The 10,933-nt window shown below is 44.1% G+C and overlaps 1 pseudogene; it reads left to right on the forward strand.

The window, feature by feature from the left end:
- LOC129500019 (creatine kinase B-type-like) overlaps positions 1–10,400 on the forward strand; it is an 84,874-nt pseudogene extending 74,474 nt beyond the window's left edge.
- Positions 10,401–10,933: the final 533 nt, after the last annotated feature.

Genomic DNA, 10,933 nt, shown 5'->3' on the forward strand with positions numbered 1-10,933 from the left:
CATGAGGATGGGGCCCATATGGTAGGATTAGTGTCTCTCTCTCCTTGCCATATGAAGACAAAAGAAAGAATGGATTCATGTTTAAACCAGGAATAAACCCCTCACTGGGGTTCTGAATTGGCTGACACCTTGATCTTGGATTTTCCAGCTTCCAGAACTCTGAGGAATACATTTCTGTTGTTTAAGCCACTCAGTGCATGGTATTTTGTTTTGGTGGCCCAAGCTGACTAAGATACTGAATCTTAGCTGATTTGAATCCTGAAATAAGTTATTGGTAGATTGTGACCAGTATTTTTTTTTAAAAGAAACAGAAGAGAGTAGAATTGAAAATATCAGCTTATGCGGTAGTCAGGATAACTACTGTACTGTGAAACTTTAGGTACATATATGTATACATACACATGCACATAGTACATATACACACATTTAATTTAATTTTTGGTAAATATATGATGTGTGTGTGCATATATGTGTTTATAATGTAAAATGTATTTTTCACTATGAATTTCACTAAAAAGTTGGAGAACCACTACTTTAGGGTATGGATACATTGAAGAAGTAGGATTGAGAGATACCTAACTTATCCTACACAAGGAGTAGAGAGGGGTTTAGGGTGTTTGAGGGGGAATTAAGCTAGAGAGGATGGAAGACAAAGCAAAAAGAGCAAGGGGATTCTAGCAGAATGGTAAGAGACTGACTCCTGAGTAGGAAAAAAAAAAGTATAGTTTTCTAGGAGGAAGAAATGGTTGAGAGACTTTTAATAATAGGAATGTCTAGTTTGTATATTATATTATTTACTGTGCAGTTCTCACTGTACCTTATTTTTACCTCCACCCACTCTATTGCTAGAAACCTTCAGTACAGTCTTCTAGGTGTACAGCCTCAGGCTGGTGCTGAAGTGGGGTGTAAAGAAATCAGTGAGGTACCCAACAATGCCAAATACAGAACGAAAGATTTGAACAGAAGCAGACACTTGGGGCCTGAGGTGACCTGCAGTTACTGGGGAGAATTCTAGGTTTCCTACTGGATCTGAGGAAATGAGGGTGGCAGTCACCTTGACTTGCATCTGGAAGTATAATGGACCTGTCGACTTAGAGTTGTTCAAAAGGTTGGGACCCCATGTTTTCCTCCATCTACTTATGCCTTCCTTTTCTCCCACCATTCCAACACCTATCACAAAAGAATAATGAACAGATGGGAGAATGTATGACCCGATAGATCATAACTCAGACTCCATTGCAGACAAGAGCAAAGTGTGTGTAGAGCCAGATGCTCACATGGAACCAAGCCTTATAGTGTATATGAGGCATGGGCTTCAATGTCTCCGACACAGTTCTTTACTGGGGATGTTTTATTTTCGTTAGGTGGCAGTCTGGAATAGTGAAAAGCACATTGGTTTGATCTCCAGAGGCCTGGATCATTTGCTTTTGCCCTCTTTCAAACTACTGTGAGTTTTTGAGCAATCTATCACTTTGGTTCTCTTTCTGTAAAAGGGAGAGGAAAGATTTTATTTTCTTCTGGCCTATAGCAACTCTAATGTCTGTCCTGGAACAATGGTGTTTGATATGAGTCCTTGGAGATTACGTGGAGACCTCTAAGCAGCTGCTGGATAGGCTTGGGGGAAGAAGGATCCCTCTCTTGGGGCTGTTTCCTCTCCCTCTCTACCATGCTCCGGAGCTTCACCAAGAGTAGCACTACAATTATGTTTCATGTATTGAGATTCTCTTTGCAGAAAGAAAAAAATGTAAAAAAAAAACAAACCCACTCTAGTGAGCAATACACATGGAGGCTGTTCACTTTCAATGACCAAGAGGAAGCTAAAATCTGTACCAATAGGAAAAGCAGCTATTGATGAGCACTGGGTGATATGCTATATGTTGGCAAATTGAACTCCAATAAAAAATATATACATATATTTTCCATGAAAATTCTTCAAAAGTACATAAAGGGCATGAAAAAAACCTGACAGCCATTTTTGTGGCAGGTAGAGGGTATTATTAGTGATCAGTATGTTCCAAATATTTGGACAGTATTTGATGGGTTGTCTTTACATAGTCTAAAATTTTTTCAGGAGCCACATAAATTGTCTTTCTACAATTAGGATGTGGCATATGTAAGTGAATATAGCAAGTGTAAGAGCTTAGTTTATGCTGGAACTTGCCTAGTTCAGGCTGAACACACAGGTTTGATTCAGGTTTTCTCACAGATAATAAACAGTCTGGTTCACCTTTGATGGGATTAAAGTTTCCCACCCTGAAAGCTTGAGACCAGCCAGTTCCTACTCCAAATCCACATTGGCATTGACTAGATTGGAGCTGACGTGAACAAAGAAAAAATATGGTCAGCAAGTAAGTCATAAAAACCAACAGCAGCTAACATTTCTTGAATACTTGCTATGTATCAAAATCTGGCCCAGATATTTTTCTTATAACTCTTACCACAACCCTGTAAAGCAGGGATGCAAAGCAGGCTTAGCAAGGTTCAAGTCATTATAGCTAACCAGTGATTGTCCGTCAATGACTCCAACTTCTTTTCTTTTATAATTATGCCATGTGGCTATTCATAACAAAAGACATCTTAAACCTTACTCATTTTAAGCATTATTGGGTCACATTTTAATACATGGTCTGTAACCTCAACTTATAATTTATTTGTTCATTTAGTCAATCAAAAACATTCATAGAGCATGTACTATATTGAAGGCATTATGTATGGCTCTTGAAGGATAAAAGATAATTTAAATACTCTTCTTATCCATAAGATCGTTAAGATTAGTAGAAACAGATAAGTTAGGTACATAAATAAAATTCAAGAAAGCCACCAACAAGTGTCTTATGAGTTACGAGATTCAGAGGAGGGAGATAAAGACTTCTCTGCAGAGAAGTCTTGGGAGGAGGTGGCCTTTGGATGGAACCTTGAAGGGAATATGATGTGGATTTATCGTCAGAAAGGAATTCTGGGAGAAAGAAACAACAGGAATAGAGGCATGTGCTAAATGAACAGTGGGGAGTGGACGGGGAAAAACTGGCTGGAAAGCAGGGCCTAAAAATGGGGGCAATAGAAAGTAAAATTGGGAAGATAGATGGGGTCAAATTAGGATATGGCAGGGGCAGGGGGTCTTGAATCAGATGAGAAATGTGGTCTTGATTCTCCTAGAAAGGATGAAAAGCCATCAAAAATTGTCAAGCAGCGGGGATCCCTGGGTGGCTCAGCAGTTTAGCGCCTGCCTTCAGCCCAGGGCGTGATCCTGGAGTCCCCGGATCGAGTCCCACGTCAGGCTCCCTGCATGGAGCCTGCTTCTCCCTCTGCCTGTGTCTCTGCCTCTCTCTCTCTCTCTCTCTCTTTGTGTCTATAATGAAGAAATAAAATCTTAAAAAAAAAATTGTCAAGCAGGAATGTGACCTGACACAACAATGCCTCAGAAAGACCAAGGAGGCCACAGTGCCCATGATGGACGTGCAGACACTGGAAGGTAGGCAATTTAGGAGGCTTTCCACATAAACTGGTCTTGGATGGACACTGAGTGCCCTGCCCTGACTGGAGAGTGGGACAAGTGAGGAGGAGGATATAGTAAACATGGTTTTGGAAGTAGAGGCAAATTATTGGGGGAGATGGGCAGGGCCTTGGACAGAATAGATAATGTAGAGGAAGCAGCAGAATTCGAGGGTTAGAGGATGAATCTGTATCGACCTGACCAGTGGGAGGGACATGAGGAGCAGATGACACATGGAAACATGGAGCCTGGTGCTGTTTCAGTGAGTAAAAGGCCTAACACACAGTGAGGCAGGGAACAATAGAGTGTCTAACTAGGCACTAAATCGATTGTTTTATCTGGATGACAGCGGCAAGATTTATGTTTTTATCCTAATTTCCCCTGCATCATTGTTGAGTGCTCTGAAAGAGTAATGAGGCATTGCCCGCTAGATTGTGAGATATTCCAGATTGGGTATCTTAAGAGTGAATTAATACAAATATTTGACTTTGATTGAATGACTATTATTTTTAAACATGGTTATTATTTGTCAAACATCTGTTTTGTTTTAGAGGAGAATATTTCCCACTGAAATGACTGATGGTTTTTAACATCCCTGGGCCATAGCCATGGTTGTCAGGAGAAGAGGGATCAGCCTCGAGCTGTCTAACACTTAGGCTTTAAGAACATTTTCCTGGTCTTCTCCATGAAACCACCCTGAACGTAGAAACATGATGGGTATCTTGTGATAGGGTTAGGTCTGGGGATCATGTATCTTTTATTTGGATTTGTTTTTTTGTGATGGCATAACTTTTATTGCTCCTAATTAAAGTTTAACTTTGCAGCCTAATTTACAAGCATGAAACCACATGCTACTGCACATTTACTTCCCTGACTTTGCCCTTTCTTTGGCTCTTCTGGACCAGATTTAGTCATAGTATTCACTTCCTCTCCCTTATTAGATTCTGCTGCTGATGGCAATGCTTGAGATTGGAGGCTTGGCAAAAGTTCTCTACTAAAAGCACTGATTGGTTTCCACACCGTGTGCATGACCAGGTGTGTTGATTCTGAGATATAATTCTTGTTTCTGGTCAGTGACATGCAAAATGGTATGGACCAGGCCCTGGAATTGGACTTAGCTCTCTAAGCTTTAGCAGCAACATTTAAGGTAACTTGTTCTAGGAACATAGTTTAGAGATCCGTAGGCTTATGATAGACTAAGTTACTTTTTCTCTTGTGTCTATCCTGGTCTCATAGTCCTCAGACCTATGGCAGGAAACACCAACAACCAAGCAGCTGAAAGCAAAGCCTTAGCAGGCTTCTCGGCCATTAAATGCATTCCCTAGGAGAGCCCTTGTAATAAATCCATCTCCATGATTGACAGATCAATTGACACACCATAGAACCTTATCTTATAGGCTGGAGGAAGGTGTCATAAAAGTAAGGAACCACATCTACATGAAAAGGGAAAATTCTGAACCATATGGTCATGTCATGGAATGTCCTATAACCAGTTATTTATTATTTATGCTTTTAGAAAATTTAAATGTATCAGTTGGACATCAATTGTGAGATAAAGCAAATTGGATGAATGTGTTCTTTGCATGCCTTATGTGGGTTGTCTTATTTCCTGAGTTAGACTTGTTTACTATCAAAAGCCGTTTCTAGCCCCAAAGATTTAACTAAATACTCAGGATCCTATAAAATTTCTAGGAATATGTGATTTTTTTTTAAAAAAGATTTTATTTATTTATTCATGAGAGACAGAGAGAGAGAGAGGCAGAGACACAGGCGGAGGGAGAAGCAGGCTCCAAGCTGGGAGCCCAATGCGGGACTCGTCCTGGGACTCAATCCTGGGACTCCAGGATCAGGCCCTGGGCAGAAGGCAGGTTCTAAACCACTGAGCCACCTGGGCTGCCCCAGAATATGTGATTACCCCTGTAGGGCTGGGAAGGTCAGAACTGGGGCTGGAGTGTAGGTGTATGTAAGGTGGAGGTCATGCTGAAAGGAATGAGGGTCATGGCCAAGGGAGTATGAATGAAGGGGTACAGGCCCCCCTGAAGTAAAAGCAGCCCAATTTGAGGAATATGAGGAATATTCTTTCAGCTTAAAAGTACCAATGAGGATCCAAAGGAGAAAATACCTTGAGAACCTCTGTGACTCTTACTTGTGTTTTCTGTACTATTTTTATTATCATTTTTCAGATGAGGAAACAGAGAATCCATTGGTCATATACCTAGAAAGTGAAGCCGAGTATTTTTTATTTCAGAGGCCACAGTTTTTGCCTATAGAAAAAATGTCTCAGAACCTGTTTTCTTAAAAAAAAAAATGGTTTCATTGGTTAGATTCTCAAGACAGTAATCAATTCGTACCTATTTCTAGTATTGTATGGCCCTCTATGAACAATGAGGGTTTACTTGGTTTGGTTACTTAGTAGGCTTGAAGACCACTGTGAAGACATGTGCTAGACTTTTGTCAACTTAAGAAAATATGACTTGGGGATCCCTGGGTGGCTCAGCGGTTTGGCGCCTGCCTTTGGCCCAGGGCGCGATCCTGGAGTCCCAGGATCGAGTCTTGTATTGGGCTCCTGGCATGGACCCTGCTTCTCCCTCTGCCTGTGTCTCTGCCTCTCTCTCTCTGTCTCTCATGAATAAATAAAATCTTAAGACAAAACAAAAAAGAAAATATGACTTGAAATTTTGGGGCTCAGAAACCTCAGGCATTTCCATTCTAGAATCTTGCAGCACCCATCCACTGGTCTGGTATCAGATTATGGTCCCACACAGAGTTGTGTGGCATAATTCTAGGGGCAGCATTCATGTTGTCATCAGTGTAAATGCCTTCCGGTGGAGTTGTGTGACAGCAGGGTACTGGTCCCAGTAGCCCCATTTTGTCCAGCTACCTGTACTGGTCCCAGTTGCCCCATTCTGTCGAGCAAACTTCCTGTCCGAGCTGCCACACATTCCACTCTTTCTTCAGGGGGCAGTCTGGTTCATGAAAGTGTGAAGTCTGGGTGTGGATGGACCTAGTTCTGCATGGTTCCTGAGGCATGGCTCTTAGAACTCTCTAGATTTTGAGATGGAGAACTCAGATGTGGGGGAGGGGCCATCCAAAGGTTGGGCATCAGCTTTGAAATCCCGAAGATGTCGTGCTTCCCCTGTGATTTTGCCAGAATATGCCACCAGTGAGCGCATAGGCCAGCACCATATGGTGACCATTTTTTCTACAATCTCTCAGAAATGCAGAATTTCAAGAGTGGGTTCTAATGTACTAATATGATATCAGACGTTTCCATTATTGACTGAAGGTTATGGAAAAAGGGAGCAGGGGCAGCAATTTTCCAGGGGATGTTTGCATTTTAGTCCTGTTACAATAAACAGATGCCTGTGGGGCTGTTGGAATGCTTCTCAGCTTCACTCCCACCGTCATTTTTGCACGGTCTGCGGTGTGCACAGGAGGTACTCAGGTTCCTGCCTTTTAGAGATCTGTGATCCATTTGTCTACCAGTGGATAACATTTTTTTGCAAGCAGTAATTTGCTGAAATTGTATTTATTTATCCTGAGAATATGTGTTACTGAAAACTTCAGGGGACCCCTAAGGTTAGACAATAGGATAATATAGCCTAAATGACTTCTTAAATGGGAAAACTTGAAATTGATGGCTTTAAAATTTCCTGAAACTAGAGAATGGATTTTCACCTGTCCGATACTGGTTTTCTTATCTGAGTTTCTTGGGCTGGGGACTCCCTCTGGGGCTTTCTCTCCTTCTGGCTCTAGGACTCTGGGAGTTTTCATTTTCCTCTAATCAACCAGGAGCTGGTCCAAAACATCTTTTAACTTGCCTCAGAACTCTGTTGACTCTTTTAACCTAATCTGCTGAACATTTAGTAGCTGAGGGGGGCCTTGCTTGGTGACCAGTTGGCTGCAGAATTCTCTGGACAAGTGGAGGTAAAGTCTGTAACCTGCTCCTCCCCTGAAGGAGGATATTCCCCCTGTAGTGCTGCATCTATCACTGGCATAAGGGTGCATAGGCACGATGATGGCAGGTCTCATGATCCCAGCACCCATGCTAGCCCCTGTCAGAATTTGTCTGGCTGCAGATTTCTGTCTGGCAAATTTCAGTAGCAGGTTTTGAAATCTCTGAGAGTTCCTCTTTATATATAGGATGCCATGAACTATCTCTCACCCTCTAAGCAGATGGTGTATGTTCACAGATACTAATATGAACCTAAGGAGACTTACAAGAACCCAGAATATGAATTGTAGGCACAATTGATTTAAAAACTATATAACCTTGGGGCACCTGGGTGGCTCGTTGGTTAAACGTCTGCCTTTGGCTCAGGTCATGATCCCAGGGTCCTGGAATGCAGCCCTGCATCAGGCTCCTTGCTGAGCAGGGAATTTACTTCTCTCTCTGTCCCTCTACTGCTCCTCCTGCTTGTATTCTCCCTCTCTCCCTTTCTGATAAATAAATAAATAAATAATCTTTAAAAATAAAAAATATATAGTGTGAAAACTTAAAAGTTGGAAAAATTTTCTGCACTCTTTTTTTAAATAGGAAAGATACAAAATGCAGGCTGAGTTTTTGAGGTGACCTTGGTGCCTCCACCTCGATGTCTTTGGCCTTTTTAATTAAATAGGGCCAGAGGGTTCAAAGATAGGGGCTGAAGTCATGGTTGGGCCTTTTATTAAGTTATGGACTCAACTGGCTTCGGGTATATGTTCTGTTCTGCTTACTGTACAGGGCCCCATGTAAGTCGACTGTGGTTCCATCTTGTGCCCTAGTTTAACATCAGTGGATCTGAGTTGTCCAATCTCTCACTCTCTTCTATGAGGTCTCTAGTTTGCCTCGACTTCCTATGTCATTATCTGTTCTTATGCTGGAATCCCAATTCCTTTTCCCATTCTCTCTATGCTTTAGGTGTGAATACCTAGATTATGTATTTTTAGGCCCAGAGGGCTATAAATCTCTCTTAACCATGGGAAAAAAAAATGGAACTTATTGTGCTTGGAATAAAAACAGTTTATTTGTCAAAAAGCATTAAGTCATTCATTCATTCAGCAATTGTGGGATTATTGAGTACCTTCTGTGTACCCAAGAATGTTCTAGAAACTAGGAATATAGGGTTGACAGTCTCCGTCAAGGCGAAACGAATTCATACTGTTTTGTCATTGTTTCTCAGGTATGTATGTGTCTGATGTCTTAGCTAAACACACTTGAAGGCATAGGCAGCTAAATTTGCAATTATGGCTTTTCCCTACCTCCCGTAGATTTGCTCAGCCTGATGGTGATTTTGAGGTGCAAGAAAGACTTGGGGTTCTTGTCCACCCTAAGTGTGACAGTGTACTTACAGAGGAACTGCTCTCTGAAGCCCCAGGGCAGTAATGGTTTCCTGGGGAGTAGCATATTTAGAGTGTCACTTATTTTCTAGGCCTGGGCCAGTGACGATTTCATGAAAGTTTTTTTAGGGGGGTGGAGATCAATCCCCCATTAAACAGGTAACTAAATATGATTTTATTTTAAAATCTTGGGATCCCTGGGTGGCGCAGTGGTTTGGCGCCTGCCTTTGGCCCAGGGCGCGATCCTGGAGACCCGGGATCGAATCCCACGTCGGGCTCCTGGTCCATGGAGCCTGCTTCTCCCTCTGCCTGTGTCTCTGCCTCTCTCTCTCTCTCTCTCTCTCTCTCTCTGTGACTATCATAAATAAATAAAAATTAAAAAAAATAAAATAAAATCTTGCCTGCAGCGTGCCCGGAGCTGCTGGCAGACCCAGTGCCCCTTCCCCGCCCAGCCACCTGCTGCCACCTGCCGCCACGCCCTTCTCCAACAGCGACACGCATTGAGGCTTCGTTTCCCGGCTGAGGATGAGCTTCCTGACCTCGGTGGCCACACCAACCACACGGCCAAGGTACGCGGAGCTGCGCCCCCTGAGCACCGAGCAGCTTCCCGCTGGATGAAGTCATCCAGACCCGCGTGGACAACCCGGGCCACCCCTACATCATGACGGTGGGGAGCCCTATGATGTGTTCAAGGAGCTCTTTGACCCCATCCTCGAGGACCTGCACGGCGGCTACAATCCCAGCGACCAGCACAACCCCAACCTCAACCCCGACAACCTGCAGGACAATGACGACCTGGCCCCCAACTATGTGCTGAGCTCGCAGGTGCGCTCGGGTCGCAGCACCCGCGCCTCCACCTCCCCCCACGCCCCGCACTGCAGCCGCAGGGAGTGCCGTGCCATCCAGCAGCTCGCCGTGGAGGCTCCGTCGAGCCTGGACCTGGCCGGCCACCTGGCCAGTACTAGCGCTAAAGAGCATGACCGAGGCGGAGCAGCAGCAGCTCATCGACAACCACTTCCTCTTCAATGAGCCCATGTCGCCCCTGCTCCTGGCCTCGGGCATGGCCCGTGACTGGCCAGTCGTCCGTGGCATCTGGCACAGTGACAGTAAGACCTTCCTGGTGTGGATCAACGAGGAAGACCACCTGCGGGTCATCTCCGTGCCGAAAGGGGGCAACATGAAGGAGGTGTTCACTTGGTTCTGCAATGGCCTCACCCAGATTGAAACACTTTTCAAGTCAAAGAATTATGAATTCATGTGGAACCCTCACCTGGGCTACATCCTCACCTGCCCATCCAACTTGGGCACAGGCCTGCGGGCAGGTGTGCACATCAAGCTGCCCCACCTGGGCAAGCATGAGACGTTCCCGAAGGTGCTCAAGCGGCTGCGGCTTCAGAAACGAGGCACAGGTGGTGTGGACACAGATGCTGTGGGTGGCGTCTTTGAGGTCTCCAACGCAGACCATCTGGGATTCTCAGAGGTGGAGCTGGTACAGGTGGTGGTGGATGGTGTGAAGCTGCTCATCGAGATGGAGCAGCAGATGGAGCAGGGCTGGGCCATTGATGACCTCTTGCCTGCCCAGAAGTGAGGCCCCAGCCTGCATCAGCCACCACCACCAGCCCCACTGCTTCCTAACTTATTGCCCGGGCAGTGCCCGCCATGTATCCTTCTGATATTCGCCACTTGGTGGCTGAGCCCTTAGCCTTGCTGTAGAGACTTCTGTTGCCCTTGGTAGAGTTTATTTTTGTGATGGCTAAGATGTTGCTGATGCTGAAATAAACTAGGGTTTCGGCCTTCTACCTAAGTAAATAAATAAAATCTTTTGTCTTCTCACAAATCAAAATATATTCTTATGAAATTAGGAATCCTGAATTTTGGGTTAGAAAAATATGCAGGGCAGAATCTAAATGTACATTGATAAGTTTTCAGTACTATTTCAGCATAATTGACATTTGCTTTGACCAGCAATTGAATTCTGACAGCAGTTTCCAACTTTTTTAAAGGTTTATTTATTTATTTGAGAGAGAGAGAGAGAGCACAAGTGAGCAGGGCAGGGGCAAAGGAAGAGAATCTCAAGCAGACTCCTGGCTGAGCACAGAGCCCAACATGGGGCTTGATCTC

Source organism: Nyctereutes procyonoides, unplaced genomic scaffold, assembly GCF_905146905.1.
Source record: "Nyctereutes procyonoides isolate TBG_1078 unplaced genomic scaffold, NYPRO_anot_genome, whole genome shotgun sequence".
Lineage (NCBI taxonomy): Eukaryota > Metazoa > Chordata > Mammalia > Carnivora > Canidae > Nyctereutes > Nyctereutes procyonoides.